Source organism: Sminthopsis crassicaudata, chromosome 5 (genome assembly GCF_048593235.1).
Source record: "Sminthopsis crassicaudata isolate SCR6 chromosome 5, ASM4859323v1, whole genome shotgun sequence".
NCBI classification, from domain to species: domain Eukaryota; kingdom Metazoa; phylum Chordata; class Mammalia; order Dasyuromorphia; family Dasyuridae; genus Sminthopsis; species Sminthopsis crassicaudata.
The window spans coordinates 221058247-221075618 of NC_133621.1; the positions used below are offsets into that span (position 1 = coordinate 221058247).

The following is a 17372-nucleotide window of genomic DNA, read 5'->3' on the forward strand; positions in this document are numbered from 1 at the left end:
TTTCTTTGGAGGTAATTATATGGATCACTGAGTACTAAGTTCTTTTTATTGGTATTCTTCAAATGTTCGCTTTGGCTCCCTGATTCCCATCATCTCTCCTCTATGTGAGTGTGTCTATGTATGTGTGTTTTGTGTGTGTATGTGTCTCGGTCTCTGTCTTTCTTTGTGTCTCTATTTCTTGACCTCTGTCTCTCTGTTTGTCTTTCTACATGTCTCTCTGTCTCTCCGATTCCATTTCTATTTCTTTCTGTCTTTTCTCTCCCTCTCTGCCTTTCTCTCTCTGTCTGTCTCTCTCTGTGTCTGTCTGTCTGTGTCTTTGTGTCTCTGCCTTTCTCTGAATCTCTCTCTGAATATATTTCTTCATCTGTTAAGAAATTCTTGGTCATCTCTGTCGATGTATTGCTCTGAGCCAGCAATGAAGGAAAACCAGGTTCTTGGCACACGTCACCTTTGTGGCTTTCTCCTCTCTAAGTGAGCTACAGCCAGTGCTGTTTCTTATCTTTTTGATCATATACATATTTAATGTGTTGGGAAACCTGCTGATCAACTGCCTATTCCACTTGCACTCTACCCTATTTCTTCTTTTTTTTCTTCTTGGCAAATCTATCCTTCCTGGAAATGTGCCATGTCACCAGGGGAGTGCCCCAGCTGCTGATACCCTGATTAATGGAGCCCAAGACCATGACTGTAGCACATTGTGCAGCTCAGATGTATGCCTTTACCATTCTGGAGCTGACAGAGTGCTGTCTGCTGTCAGCCATGGCTTATGATCATTTTGTTGATATCTGATCTCTATTATGTTACACCTTCTTGATGAGCCTTTGGGCCTGTTTGCAATTGGCTGCAGCATCCAATACAAGAGTCATTCCAGATCACCTGGACCCTCCCCATCTGAGTCATGGCCCAAATAGCAGCACTTCTTTTGTGACATCATGCCTATGGTGCATCCTGTGTGGAAACCTCTCAAAATGAAATTATGGTGTTTTCCATTCTTGTGCTCTTCATTATGAGCCACTGTCTGCTTATTCTCTGCTCCTATTCCTGCATTTTCATGGTCATCTTGAGAATGCTCTGTGCTGCTGGTAATTGAAAAACCATGTATAATTGTTTCTCCTAATTGTATCCTCTGCTATGGCACTGTTCATGTACCTTCAACATAAAACTCCCCATAACTGAGACACAGATAAAGCAACTGTCTTCATGTACACAGTAATCACCCCTGCACTCAATCCAGTCATTTATACCTTAAGAAATAAAGAAGTGAATTAACTTTATTGGAGGATAACCAGGAAGCACCTTCTTTAAAATGGTCAAGCACACTATCTGTATCTTCAATAAAGACATAAATAAACATGACAAACAGGAAGGGAGAAATAATACAGTCCTGTACCATATAATCAGAGAATTCCAGTGGTGTGTCAGGCAGGTTCTGATGTGATTGATTTGTCTGAAAAAGTAACAATTTTTTTTTCTTTTGATGTGTAGTTGGGATATTGAATGTATCCTATAGTATAGATAGGAAAAATGTCTGAGCTGAGTAACGAAAGCTATCAATTCTTTAGCTATTTCAATCTTTTATTTTTCTCTCTTGATACTGATTGCTCCCCCATAATTAGAATGCATTCTTCCCCCATCTCCATCTTAGAGGCTCCTCTTTCAAAACACAGTTTAAGCATCCACTTCTATATTAAACCTTTCCTGATTCTCCAAATCCTAGAGTTGTCCATCTCAAAGTCCTTTTTGTTTTCACTATTAGGTTTTTATTTGCTGTTACATTGCACGATAAATAGAGTGCTGGGCCTGGAATCAGGAAAATTTGGCTTCAGACCCTTAATAGATGTTTGTTTCTTTCAATCTTTTTGTTTCAATTTATTTGCGTGTAAAATGAACTGGAGAAGGTGGCAATACACTATAGTGCCAGGACAACCCTAGATGGTGTCATAAAGAGTTGAACACAACTGAAATGACTTAATGACAACACATTTATTTGCATTTATTCTCTAAATGTTTCCTTAAAAAAACAAACTTGATCTCCAAATACTTAATTAGTAAATTTTAAGTGCTAGATGCTGTACTGGGCCCTCCAGATACAAGAATCTAAAAAGCAATCTTTACTTCCAGGCTTCTAGCATTTTTTTTCTTTCTTTTTTGGGGGGAAAGAGGGAAGACTGTTTTTTTTCTGATTCTCCTAAGGCTGCAGATGCAATAGCCACTGTGCCTTGGCAAAATTCCCACTAATTATTATCACTGGACTTTACTATTAATCTATTTCTGACCTGGATTGGCTTGTTGTTACTTATAGGACAGCATAGTGGAACCCAACTCTCAGGGTCTCACCACAATTATACTAGGCTTGGTAGAGACACCTGATTGGCTTAGCTCAATGAAACTCAGAATTATTTGAAGTGAAATGATCTACAGTTCTGTTCTAAAAAGTAGTAGGAATCTATGTACATACGTTGTAGGAATCCTATGTACATTTGTAACATGCCCTCCTGGCAGTTACAATTACTAGTCTGTCCTACGCCCAAGAGAGTACCTTTGATCATTGACCCTTGCAGTGTGAACTCTACCCGGCTCCCCTCCTCTGAGGCCTTCAAAGGTCTCTGGCCATGATCTCTTGAATCTATAGCTTAATAACCGGTAGCGTACTCAAGAACAGCCACGTGTAATCTTAAAAGCCTTTATTATACCTACATCTAGTAGGTTCTTACTTTTTAATGGTACAAACAAGTACAAAAAGAAGTACAGAGTATTGTCCACAAAAATTTATACACATTTCAATTGTTTACCTTTGTTAATTTTCCTCTTGAAAATAATGTTACAGATTTATGGGCTGATGAAATGTAGATATAGATATAGATATATATGGGTATGTAAAATTAATATAAAATTCATAAAAACAGTATTTATGTATACAAATGTTTACATATTTAAGCATATATAGGCTTGTTGTGAGTACACACACATAAATGTGTGTGTATGTATTTATGCATATATATATGTAAGTACATATGCATATATATGTTTGTTAAATATCAGGTAGATTGGGAGGGAAGGCACTAGCAGAATTCTGGGGATCAATTAAGGCTTAACAAAAAAGATTGTACCTGACCTGACCAACATCATAAAGGAAAATAGAGACCCTATAAGGCAGAAATTCATCCTCCAAAGTACACTTTCAGAATGTGAGACTAACATATGCCTTATCATTTTCTCTCTTACCTTCTAGAAATTAGAAATTTTAATTTCTCTTGTTTTTATACCTAGCATAAAATGAAATGCCTGACATTTAGTAATACTAGTAAATGCTTTCTGATTATGTGATGTTCTATAATAATCTTTACCACTGATATATGGCAAAGATTCAGTAGGACTTGGGTTTATGAGATCTGAGTTTGAGTTTGAGCACTGTCACCTAATAGCATTGTAGCAGCAGAGGCAGTAGTTGTAGTAGTAGTAGAAGTGGTTGCTGTTGTGGTGGTGATAATATAACAATAATAATAAGAAGCAGAGCAAGAAGAAGTAGGAAGAGGAGGAGGAGGAGACAGAGGAGGAACATAAGAAGAAAAAGAACAAAAGAATTTTTTTTCATAAAAGTTATATTTTCAAAGAAAACAAAGATCTTCCCCCAAAAAAATCCTCAAGAAAAATGAAGTAAAAAAAAAATAAAAATAAGAGAGAGAAAAACAGAGAGAGAGAGAGAGAGAGAGAGAGAGAGAGAGAGAGAGAGAGAGAGAGAGAGAGAAAGAGAATGTTAGGGAATGTTCAATCTGTATTCAAACACAATCAGTTCCTTCTCTGGGTAAGAATAGAATTTTTCATTATAAGTCCTTCAGAGTCATCATGGATCACTGTACTTGTAAGAAAAACAATATCATTTACAGCTGATCATTTCAGTACATTGCTATTGCTAATATATATATATATATATATATATATATATATATATATATATATATAGTACATTTCATTTTTCTTGAGTTCATGAATGAATTTTTAGTTTTTTCTGAGAGTATCCTACTCATCCTTTCCCATAGAAAAATAATATTCCATCATAATCACATACATACCACAGTTTATTCAACCACTCCCTAATTGATGGGCATGTCCTCAATGTCCAAATTTTTGCTCTGAGAAGAGAGCTATTCTAATTCTTTTTGTACATAAAGATCATCTTCCTTTTCAGAAAATCTATATTAGTATTCATAGTTACTAGTGATATTGTTAGTTCAAACAATATTCATGAATTTATAATTCTTTGGGCATGGTTCACATCTTTTGATCATTTATCAATTGGAACATGCCTCTTTATTTTAAATAAATTTGACAATTCTCTCTATGTTTGAGAAATAAGCCTTTATAAGAAAAATTACTTCAAAATTATTTTTACAATTACTATTGTTAACTGTATTTCCCCTCTTTATTCTATTCTCTCTTCTTTCATCCTGTCTGTCCTCAAAAATGTTTTTTCAACTGACCACTCCCTCACCTAATATTACTCTCTCAAATTTTATCATTTTCTCCCCTTCCTGTTTCTCATTTCCTTCCTATTTACCTGACTCATTGCTCCTCTATTGCCCCTCTTCCCCTCCATTGGAAAACATTTTTCTTGCCATTTTTATGGCAAATAATTTATACCATTCCGGTTCTCCCTTTCTTTCCCTTTCTCTCAGTATATTCCTCTCTTTTCTCTTAATTTCATCTTTAAAAGATATATCTCTTTATATTCAACTCTCACTTATGTCGTCTGCCTATTTATATTGATGGAAAGAATAATCTTTATTCTGATTATGTTACAAGGATTTGGGGAAAAGTACTTTTTAAAAATTTCAATAGAATTGTATTTTTCAAATGCATATAAAGATAAGTTTAAACATTCATTTTATAAGACTTTGTGTTGCACTGAATAAATACATTAGTTTAAGGAGTATTGTCATCTTAATTATATTTGCTTGACCTATCCAAGAGCACTCAATGTCTTTCCAGGTATTTAAATCTGACTTTATTTTTGTGGCAAGTGTTTTGTAATTTTGCTTGTATAATTCCTGACTTTCCTTTGGTAGATATATTCCCAAGTATTTTGTACTATCGACAGTTATTTTGAATGGGATTTCTCTTTGTATCTCTTGCTGTTGGATTGTGTTGGTAATGTATAAAAATGTTGAGGATTTATGTGGATTTATTTTGTATCCTGCAATTTTGCTAAAATTCTGAACTATTTCTAATAGCTTTTTAGCAGAGTCTTTGGGGTTCTCTAAGTATACCATCATGTCATCTGCAAAGAGTGATAGTTTGATTTCCTCATTTTCTACTCTTATTCCTTTCATCTCTTTCTCGGCTCTTATTGCGAGGCTAGCATTTCTAGTACTATATTGAATAGTAATGGTGATAGTGGGCAACCTTGTTTCACTCCTGATCTTACAGGGAAAGGTTCCAGTTTATCACCATTACATATGATGTTTCCTGACCGTTTTAAATATATGCTCCTTATTATTTTAAGGAATAGTCCATTTACTCCTATACTCTCAAGCGTTTTTAGTAGGAATGGATGTTGGATTTTATCAAATGCTTTTTCTACATCTATTGAGATGATCATATGGTTTTTGTTAATTTGATTATTAATATGATCAATTATACTAATAGTATTATATTAATAGTTTTCCTAATATTAAACCAGCCCTGCATTCCTGGTACAAATCCTACATGATCATAGTGTATTATCCTGGGGATTATTTTCTGAATTCTATTTGCTAATATCTTATTTAAGATTTTAGCATCAATATTCATTAAGGAGATTGGTCTATAGTTTTCTTTCTCACTTTTCAATCTACCTGGTTTAGGTATCAGTACCATATCAGTGTCATAAAAGGAATTTGGTAGGACTTCTTCAATCCCTATTTTTTCAAATAGTTTATATAGCATTCGAGTTAGTTGTTCTTTAAATGTTTGATAGAAAACACATGTAAATTCATCTGGTCCTGGGGATTTTTTCTTAGGTAGTTGGTTAATGGCTTGTTCTATTTCTTTTTCTGAAATGGGACTGTTTAGACTACTTACTTCTTCCTCTGTTAATCTGGGCAAGCTATATTTTTGAAGGTATTCTTCCATTTCATTTAAGTTATTGAATTTATTGGCATAAAGTTGATCAAAGTAGCTCCTAACTATTGTTCTAATTTCCTCTTCATTAGTGGTGAGTTCTTCCTTTTCATTTTCAAGACTAACAATTTGCTTTTTCTTTTTCCTTATTTTAATCAGATTTACTAAGGGTTAGTCTATTTTGTTGGTTTTTTCATAGAACCAACTCTTTGTTTTATTAATTAATTCAATAGGTGTATTTTTCCTTTAATTTTATTAATCTCACCTTTTATTTTTAGAATTTCAAGTTTCGTGTTTGTCTGGGTTGTTTTTTTTTTTTTTTTTATTTGTTCCTTTTCTAGCAATTTTAATTGTAAGCCCAATTCAAACAAACTTTTCCAGATTATATAGATAGCATTTATTATTATTATTATTTTTTTCCCCTGAGGCTGGGGTTAAGTGACTTGCCCAGGGTCACACAGCCAGGAAGTGTTAAGTGTCTGAGATCAGATTTGAACTCCAGTCCTCCTGAATTCAAGGCCGGTACTCTATCCACTGCGCCACCTAACTGTCCCTGACAAATCCAAAGATCCCAACTTTTGGGATAATAATTCATTATTTGACAAAAACTGCTGGGAAAACTGGAAATTAGTATGGAAGAAACTAGACATGGACCCACATTTAACACCACATACTAATATAAGATCAAAATGGATCCAAGATTTAGGCATAAAGAATGAGATCATAAATAATTTAGAGGAACATAGGATAGTTTACCTCTCAGACTCATGGAGGAGAAAGGAATTTGTGTCCAAAGGAGAACTAGAGATGATTATTCATCACAAAATAGAAAATTTTGATTACATCAAATTAAAAAGTTTATGCACAAACAAAACTAATCCAAACAAGATTTGAAGGGAAGTAACAAATTGGGAAAATTTTTACAGTTAAACATTCTGATAACGGCCTCGTCTCCAAAATATACAGAGAATTGACTTTAATTTATAAGAAATCAAGCCATTCTCCAATTGAAAAATGGTCAAATGATATGAACAGACAATTTTCAGATGATGACATTAAAACTATTTCCACTCATATGAAAGAGTGTTCCAAATCACTATTGATCAGAGAAAAGCAATTTTTTTTATTTTTATTTTATTATTATTTTTTAATTTTATAATTATAATTTTTTGACAGTATATATGCATGAGTAATTTTTTAATAACATTATCCCTTATATTCATTTTTCCAAATTTTCCCCTCCCTGCCTCCCTCTACTCCCTTTTCTAGATTACAGGCAATCCCATACATTTTAGATGTGTTACAGTATAACCTACATACAATATATGCGTGTAAATCCAATTTTCTTGTTGCACATTAAGTATTAGATTCCAAAGGTATAAGTAATATAGACAGTAGTTCTAACAGTTTACATTCACTTCCCAGTGTTCCTTCTCTGGGTGTAGTTGTTTCTGTCCATCATTGATCAACTGGAAGTGAGTTGGATCTTCTTTATGTTGAAGATATCCACTTCCATCAGAATACATCTTTATACAAGATTGAAGTGTACAGAGATCTTCTGGTTCTATTCATTTCACACAGCATCAGTTGATGTAAGTCTCTCCAAACCTCTCTGTATTCCTCCTGCTGGTCATTTCTTACAGAACAATAGTATTCCATAACCTTCATATACCATAATTTACCCAACCATTCTCCAATTGATGGACATCCATTCATCTTCCAGCTTCTAGCCACTATGAAAAGGGCTGCCACAAACATTTTGGCACATACAGGTCCCTTTCCCTTCTTTAGTATTTCCTTGGGATATAATCCCAGTAGTAGCATGGCTGGGTCAAAGGGTATGCACATTTTGATAACTTTTGGGGCATAATTCCAGATTGCTCTCCAGAATGGTTGGATTCTTTCACAACTCCAACAACAGTGCATCAGTGTCCCAGTTTTCCCACAGCCCCTCCAACATTCATTGTTATTTGTTCCTGTCATCTTAGCCAATCTGACAGGTGTGTAGTGGTATCTCAGAGTTGTCTTAATTTGCATTTCTCTGATCAGTAGTGATTTGGAACACTCTTTCATATGAGTGGATATAATTTCAATTTCATCATCTGAGAATTGTCTGTTCATATCCTTTGACCATTTATCAATTGGAGAATGGTTTGATTTCTTATAAATTAGGGTCAGTTCTCTATATATTTTGAAAATGAGACCTTTATCAGAACCTTTAACTGTAAAAATATTTTTCCAATTTGTTACTTCCCTTCTAATCTTGTTTACATTAGTATTGTTTGTACAGAAACTTTTTAGTTTGATGTAATCAAAATCTTCTATTTTGTGATCGATAATGATCTCTAGTAAAGAAATGCAAATTAAGACAACTCTGAGATACCACTACACACTTGTCAGATTGGCTAAGATGACAGGAACAAATAATGATGAATGTTGGAGGGGCTGTGGGAAAACTGGGACACAGATGCATTGTTGGTGGAGTTGTGAAAGAATCCAACCATTCTGGAGAGCAATCTGGAACTAGGCCCAAAAAGTTATCAAAATATGCATACCCTTTGACCCAGCAGTGCTACTACTGGGCTTATATCCCAAAGAAATACTAAAGAATGGAAATGTGCCAAAATGTTTGTGGCAGCCCTTTTTGTAGTGGCTAGAAACTGGAAAATGAACAGATGTCCATCAATTGGAGAATGGTTCGGTAAATTATGGTATATGAATCTTACAGAATATTATTGTTCTGTAAGAAATGACCAACAGGAGGAATACAGAGAGGCTTGGAGAGACTTACATCAACTGATGCTGAGTGAAAGGAGCAGAACCAGAAGATCATTATACACTTCAACAATGATACCGTATGAGGATGTATTCTGATTGAAGTGGATATCTTCAACATAGAGAAGAGCTAATCCAATTCCATTTGATCAATGGTGGAGAGAATCAGCTACACCCAGAAAAGGAATACTGAGAAATGAGTGTAAACTCTGAGCATTTTTTTTGTTTTGTTTTTCTTCCCAGATTATTTTTACCTATTGAATACAATTCTTCCTTTGCAACAATAACAACAAAATTCTGTTCTGCACATATACATTGTACCAAGCATATACTGTAAGATATTTAATATGTATGGGAATGCCTGCCATCTAGGGGAGGAGGTGGAGTTAAGGAGGGGAAAAATTTGGAACAGAAGGGAGTACAAGGGATAATGTTGTAAAAAAAAAAAAATTATCTATGCATATGTACTGTCAAAAAATGTTATAATTATAAATTAATTTAAAAAAAAAAAAGGAAAAAAAAAGGACTGTGTTGCAAATTTTTTTTCCTCTTTCCTTTACTTTCCCCCTCCACAAGACAGCAGATAACCTTATATAAGTTAAATATGTACAATTCTTTGAATCATATTTCTATACTTGTTATATTGCATAAGAAAAATCAGACAAAATGGGGAAAACCATGTGAAACAAACAGACAAAGAAACAAAAAGTGAAAATTTTATGTTGTGTCTGTATTCAGTCTTCACAGTTCTCTCCCTCCATGGGAATGGCATTTTCCTTCTCAAATCTTTTGGAACTACTTTGAATCATAACATTGTTGAGAAGAACCAAGTTCATAACAATTCATTATCACATAATGTTGTTGTCATTGTGAACAATGTTCTCTTGGTTTTGCTTGCTACATTCAACATCAGTTCATGAGAGTCTTGCCAGGCTTTTCTGAAATCAGCATGTTTATTATTTCTAACAGAACAACAATATTCCTTTAAATTAATATAAAATAATTGTTTTGTCATTCTCCAACTGTTGGGCATTCACTCAATTTCCAGTTCCTTGCCACTACAAAAAGGGATGCTATAAACATTTTTGTACATGTGGATCATTTCTCCCTTTTCTGGTCTCTTTGGATAGAAAACCAGTTATGTCCCTGCCAGATCAAAGAGTATGCACAATTTTTAATAGCACTTTTTTGCTGAGGCAATTGGGATTAAGTGAGTTAACCAGAGTGATACAATCAGGAAGTGCCAAGTTTCTAAGGCCAAATTTGGGCTCCACTCATTGTCGAGTTTCTTGCAACTTCAAATAGAGTTGTCACAAACATTTTTGTACATGTGGGTCTTTTTCCCTCCTTTATGATCTGTTTGGGATATAGGCTTAGTAGAAAAACTGCTGGATCAATTAGTATGCCCTTTGGGCATAGGCGAACACCAACTTTAAAAATATCAATCAATTAAAAGAAATTTACAATCAACTTATTTCTTTTATAAAGGATTTATTATCTATCTATTTTATAAGGTACTATGCTATAGGAGAGGAATATAAAGATGGAAAACTATATATTTTTCTGTTTTCATATTCCCCTCCTGTAGCAGTTAAGTGAAATATTTAGAACCAGGAGATCATTATACACAGCAATAGCAAGATTATATGATAATCAATTCTGATGGAACAAAACAACTCACTGAAAAATTCAATTGGATAATTACAAAAAGAAATAAAAAAGTAAATGAAGAAAATTCATTAAAAATCAGAATTGAACCAATGGAAATGAATGATTTGAGGGATGCCAAGAATTAGTCAAGCAAAACCAAAAAAAAATGAAACAATGGGGAAAAAAACAACAAATAACTAATTGGGAAAACAACAGATCTGGAAAATAGATCTAGGAGAGATAATTTGAGAATTATAAGACTTCCTGAAAATTATAATTAAAAAAAGACGCTGGACACTATTTTCCAGGAAATTATCTAAGAAAACTACCCAAGTGATATAGAAACAGAGGGTAAAATAGATATTGGAAGAATTCATCGATCACCTACTGAAAGAGATCCCAAAATCTAAACTCCAAGAAATATTATGACTAAATTCCAGAACTATCAGACCAAGGAAAAAATTCTACAAGCAGCTAGGAAAAAACAAAAAAACAAAAAACCAAAAAAAAAACAAAAAAAACAATTCAATATAGAGGAGCCATGATAAGAATCACTCAGGATCTAGCAGCATCCACATTAAAAGATCAAAGTGATGATAGTTAGGAAAGGAGGAACCTCTTTTGGTTTGGTGCAAGGATATCCTTGTGACAGTGCAGAATCCCCTGTAAAGGAATTAACAGGCTGAAAACCTAGATTGACTAAAAAAAAAAAAAAAAAAAAAAAGTTTATTGTAGGGTTTGGAAGTAAGATTAAAAGGTAGGAAAACACCAGAACCAGGGTCCAGGGTGGCTCCAGTTTGCAGAAATCCTTGACATGACCAGTGAAAGGATGCTATGTTTGGGACCTCTGAAAAAGTGGACCATTCTGGCTCTTTTTATAATAGGGGAGCATTGCACAATCAGAAGGGGCCCATGGGTGGAGTCCCAGGCTGGCCTCTAGCCTGAGCTTCAGTCAGGGTTAGAATTTGAATAGAATTCAATGGGTCCTTAGATAAGGAAGAAGCAGTTTATAGGGATTATGGAAACTGAGCAGATAGTAGGGGCTGGGAAAGCCCTGATATAATTGGAATTCAAAAAGGGTGCTTTTTGACCAAGATTTGTAAACAAATCCAGCCAAAATGAGCATTTTTTTTTTTTTCAGGGAAGAAGATGGACATTCAGTGAAATAGGTGAATTTCATCTATTTTTGATGAAAAAATCAGAACTAAGCAAAAAGATTGATCTCCAAATATAGGACTGAAGAGAAACATAAAAAGGTAAAAAGAAATCTTGGGAACTATATTTCTGTTATAAATATACCTAAAGAACACATGTATAATTTGGTTTTACAGTTATAATATAAACAAAGAAAGTAGAAGTGGAAAGGAAATTGTACTAGAAAAAGGATAAAGTGGGAGTTGTGAAGAGGGTGCTATACTGGGCAAAGATGAGTGTATGGTTGTTTCTCTCTCCAAAGTTCTAAGGGTGGGTCCTCAGTGAAAGAATTCACCTACTCAAAGCTGTGATAAGGAAGGCTTTTTTGACTAGGAAACGACAACAAGAAATCTTGGTATGCAATACCAGCTTCAAGAGAGAAGTAATATTGCAAAGAAACATTATCTGAAAACTTTATACAGAAACAGAGTAATAGAACAAAATTTGTAAGAATACTTAAATTTGTATCTGAATAGTCTTTTTTGACTAGAAGGGGATATGGAGAAGTTTGTATAACAAAGGAGTTCTCCAGAGACTGTAAGTCCTTTTAAGTAAAAAAGGAGTTCTTCTCCAGAGACTGTAAATTCATTTAAGTTTGTATAAGGTTTTGTTAGTAATTTTACATACTAGACTATCAGGTTTCACCCTTATCAGTACTACATCTCACAAAGATGCAAAGGAAGCCTATTATTTCTGAGAGAAAGAAGGGAGGGGGATGAACTTAGGGTGTATCTTACTCTCATCAGAATTGGCTTAAAGAGAAAAATATTAGACATATTTGATTTACAGAGAAACTTTTCCCACCTCATTGAAAAGTGGGGGGAGAAAAGGGATAATGGGAAAAGTAAGCTAATCAGAAGGGAATACAGAGATTTTGAGGAAAAGGTGTAAGAAAAGGGGAGGAGCTCTAAGGTGGGGGGGAGGGATGATAAAAAGGGTGGTCTGTGAGAGGCCTCTCACTTTGACTTCTGAAAGAAGTCAAAAATGTAAATAGACTACTAGAAAAGTTAGATATGATCGATTTTTGGAGAAAATCAAATGAAAAAAAAGGAATACACTTTCTTCTCTGAAATTCATGGAACCTTTACAAAAATTAACCATATATTAGGACATAAAAACCTCAAATTCAAATACAGAAAGGCAGAAATAAAAAAGCATCCTTCTCAGACCACAATGCAATGAAAATTACATCCAATAAAAAGCCAGGGGGAAAATAGACCAAAAAATAATTGGAAATTAAACAATCTCATCCAAAAGAATAATTGGGTGAAACAGCAAATCATAGACATAATTAATAAATTCAACCAAGAGAATGACAACAATGAGACAACATACCAAAATTTATGGGATGCAGCCAAAATGGTAATAAGGGGAAATTTTATATCTCTAGAAGCTTACATGAATAAAATAGAGAAAGAGAAGATCAGTGAATTGGGCTTGCAACTTAAAAAGATAGAAAAAGAGCAAATTAAAAACTCTCATTCAAATACTGAATTTGAAATTTTAAAATTAAAAGGAGAAATTAATAATATTGAAAGTAAAAAAAAAAAACTATTGAATCAATAAATAAAGCAAAGTTGGTTTTATGAAAAAAACAATAAAATAGATAAATCTTTGGTAAATCTGATTAGAAAAAGGAAAGAGGAAAATCAAATTGTTAATCTTAAAAATGAAAAGGGAGAACATTCCACCAATGAAAAGGAAATTAGAGCAATAATAAGGAGTTACTTTGCCCAACTTTATGCCAATAAATTTGATAACCTAAATGGAATGGATGATTACCTCTAAAAACATAGGCTTCCCAGATTAACAGAGGAAGTAAATTGCTTAAATAGTTCCATTTCAGAAAAAAGAAATAGAACAAGCCATTAATCAACTCCCTAAGAAAAAATCCCCAGGACCAGATGGATTTACATGTGAATTCTATCAATCATTTAAAGAACAATTAGCCTCAATGTTACATAAACTATTTGAAAAAATGGGGAATGAAGAAGTCCTATCAAATTCCTTTTGTGACACAGACATGGTACTGATATTTTAACCAGGTAGGTTGAAAACAGAGAAAGAAAATTCAATCTCCCTAATGAATATTGATGCTAAAATCTTAAATAAGATATTAGCAAAAAGACTCCAGAAAATCATCCCCAGAATAATCCACCATGACCAAGTAGGATTTATACCAGAAATGCAGGGCTAGTTCAATATTAGGAAAATTATTAGTATAATTGACCATATCAATAAACAAATTAACAAAAACCATATAATCATCTCAATAGATGCAGAAAAAGCATGTGATAAAATCCAACATCCATTCCTAATAAAAACACTTCAGAGTATAGGAATAAATGAATTTTTCCTTAAAATAATCAGTAGCATCTATTTAAAACTATCCATAAGCATTGTATATAATGGAGCTAAACTGGAACCTATAAGATAGGAGTGAAACAAGATTGCCCACTATCACTATTATTTTTCAATATTGTATTAGAAATGCTAGCTTCAGCAATAAGAGTTGAAAAAGAGAGTAAAGGAATTAGAGTAGGTAATGAGGAAACCAAATTATCACTCTTTGCTGATGATATGATGGTATACTTAGAGAACCCCAGAGATTCTACTAAAAAGCTATTAGAAATAATCCACAACTTTAGCAAAGTTGCAGGATACAAAATAAATTCACATAAGTCATCAGCATTCTTATATATCACTAACAAAATCCAACAGAGTTACAAAGAGACATTTAGCAACTACTATCAGTATAAAATATTTAGGAATACATCTGCCAAGGGAAAATCAGGAGTTACATGAGCAAAACTACAAAACACTTTCCACACAAATAAAGTCAGATCTAATAAATTGGAAAAATACTCTTGGATAGTGCAAGCAAATATAATAAAGATGATAATACTATCTAAACTAATCTACTTATGTAGTGCTATACCGATCAGACTCCCAAAAAACTATTAAACTATTAAACAAAAAAACATTTTAAAATGACCTAGAAAAAATAACAACAAATTTCATGTGGAAAAACTAAAGGTCAAGAATTTCATGGGAACTAATGAAAAAAAAAAAATCAAATTAAGGTGGTCTAACTGTACTTCATCTAAAATTATATTGTAAAGCAGCGGTTGCCAAAACCGCTCTTTATTGGCTAAGAAATAGACTAGTTGGTCAGCGGAATAGGTTAGATTCAAAGAACAAAATAACCAATAGCTTTAATAATCTAGTGCTTGACAAACCCAGAACCCCCAGTTTTTGGGATAAGAATTCACTGTTTGACAAAAACTGCTGGGAAAATTGGAAATTATTATGGCAGAAAGTAGGCATTGACCCACACTTAACACCATACACCAAGATAAGGTCAAAATGGGTCCATAACCTAGGCATAAAGATTATAAATAAATTAGAAGATCATAGGATAGTATATTTCTCAGACCTATGTAAGACGAAGGAATTTATGACCAAAGAAGAACTATTGATCACAAAATAGAAAATTTTGATTATATCAAATTGAAAAGTTTTTGTACAATCAAAACTAATGTAGACAAGATTAGAAGGGAAGCAAAAACTGGGAAAACATTTTTACACTCAAAGGTTCTGATAAAGGCCTCATTTCCAAACTAGATAGAGAATTGACTCTAATTTATAAGTCATTCTCCAATTGATAAATGGTCAAAGGATATGAACAGATAATTCTCAGACGAAGAAATTGAAACTATTTCTAGCCATATGAAAAGATACTCCAAGTCGTTATTAATCAGAGAAATGTAAATTAAGACAACTTTGACATAGCAGAACACACCTGTCAGATTGGCTAGAATGACAGGGAAATATAATGCAGAATGTTGAGAGGATGTGGGAAAACTGGGACACTGATACATTTTTGGTGAAATTTTGAATACATCCAGCCATTCTGGAGAACGATTTGGAACTATGCTCAAAAAGTTATCAGACTGTGCATACCCTTTGACCCAGCAATGTTACTTCTGGGCTTATATCACAAAGAGATCTTAAAGAAGAGAAAGGGACCTGTATGTGCAAGAATGTTTGTGGCAGACCTCTTTGTAGTGGCCATCAATTGGAGATTGGCTGAATAAACTATGGTATATGAATATTATGGAATATTATTGTTCTGTAAGAAATGACCAACATGACGATTTCCGAAAGGCCTGGAGAGACTTACTTGAACTAATGCTGGGTGAAATTAGCAGGAACAGGACATCATTTTATACTTCAACAACAATACTGTGTGATGATCAATTCTGATGGACTTGGCCCTCTTCAACAATGAGATGAACCAAATCAGTTCCAATAGAGCAGTAATGAACTGAACCAGTTACACCCAGTGAAAGAACTCTTGGAGATGATTATGAACAACTATGTAGAATTCTCAATACCCCTATTTTGTCCACCTGTATTTTTTATTTCCTTCACAGGCTAATGTATCATTGTTGAAGTGTATAATGATCTTCTGGTTCTGCTTGTTTCACTTAGCATCAGTTGATGTAAGTCTCTCCAAGCCTCTCTGTATTTCTCCTGTTGGTCATTTCTTATAGAACAATAATATTCCATAACATTCATATACCATAATTTACCCAACCATTCTCCAATTGATGGACATCCATTCATCTTCCAGCTTCTAGCCACTATGAAAAGGGCTGCCACAAACATTTTGGCACATACAGGTCCCTTTCCCTTCTTTAGTATTTCCTTGGGATATAATCCCAGTAGTAGTATGGCTGGGTCAAAGGGTATGCACATTTTGATAACTTTTGGGGCATAATTCCAGATTGCTCTCCAGAATGGTTGGATTCTTTCACAACTCCAACAACAGTGCATCAGTGTCCCAGTTTTCCCACAGCCCCTCCAACATTCATTGTTATTTGTTCCTGTCATCTTAGCCAATCTGACAGGTGTGTAGTGGTATCTCAGAGTTGTCTTAATTTGCATTTCTCTGATCAGTAGTGATTTGGAACACTCTTTCATATGAGTGGATATAATTTCAATTTCATCATCTGAGAATTGTCTGTTCATATCCTTTGACCATTTATCAATTGGAGAATGGTTTGATTTCTTATAAATTAGGGTCAGTTCTCTATATATTTTGGAGATGAGGCCTTTATCAGAACCTTTAACTGTAAAAATGTTTTCCCACTTTGTTACTTCCCTTCTAATCTTGTTTGCATTAGTTTTGTTTGTGCAGAAACTTTTTAATTTGATGTTATCAAAATTTTCGATTTTGTGATCAATAATGTTCTCTAGTTCTCCCTTGGACACAAACTCCTTCCTCCTCCACAAGTCTGAGAGGTAAATCATCCCATGTTCCTCCAATTTATTTATGATTTTGTTCTTTATGCCTAAATCTTGGACCCATTTTGATCTAATCTTAGTATGTGGTGTTAAATGTGGGTCCATGCCTAGTTTCTGCCATCCTAATTTCCAGTTTTCCCAGCAGTTTTTGTCAAATAATGAATTCTTATCCCCAAAGTTGGGATCTTTGGGTTTGTCAAACACTAGATTGCTATATTTATTCACTGTCTTGCCCTGTGAACCTAACCTATGACACTGATCAACTAGTCTATTTCTTAGCCAATACCAAATGGTTTTGGTGACTGTTGCTTTATAATATAGTTCTAGATCAGGTACAGCTAAAC

At 33.9% G+C, this 17372-nt stretch overlaps 1 pseudogene; it reads left to right on the plus strand.

The window, feature by feature from the left end:
* Positions 1-394: 394 nt before the first annotated feature.
* Positions 395-1305, plus strand: LOC141543958 (olfactory receptor 2B2-like; annotated as a pseudogene).
* The last annotated feature ends 16067 nt before the right edge of the window (positions 1306-17372 follow it).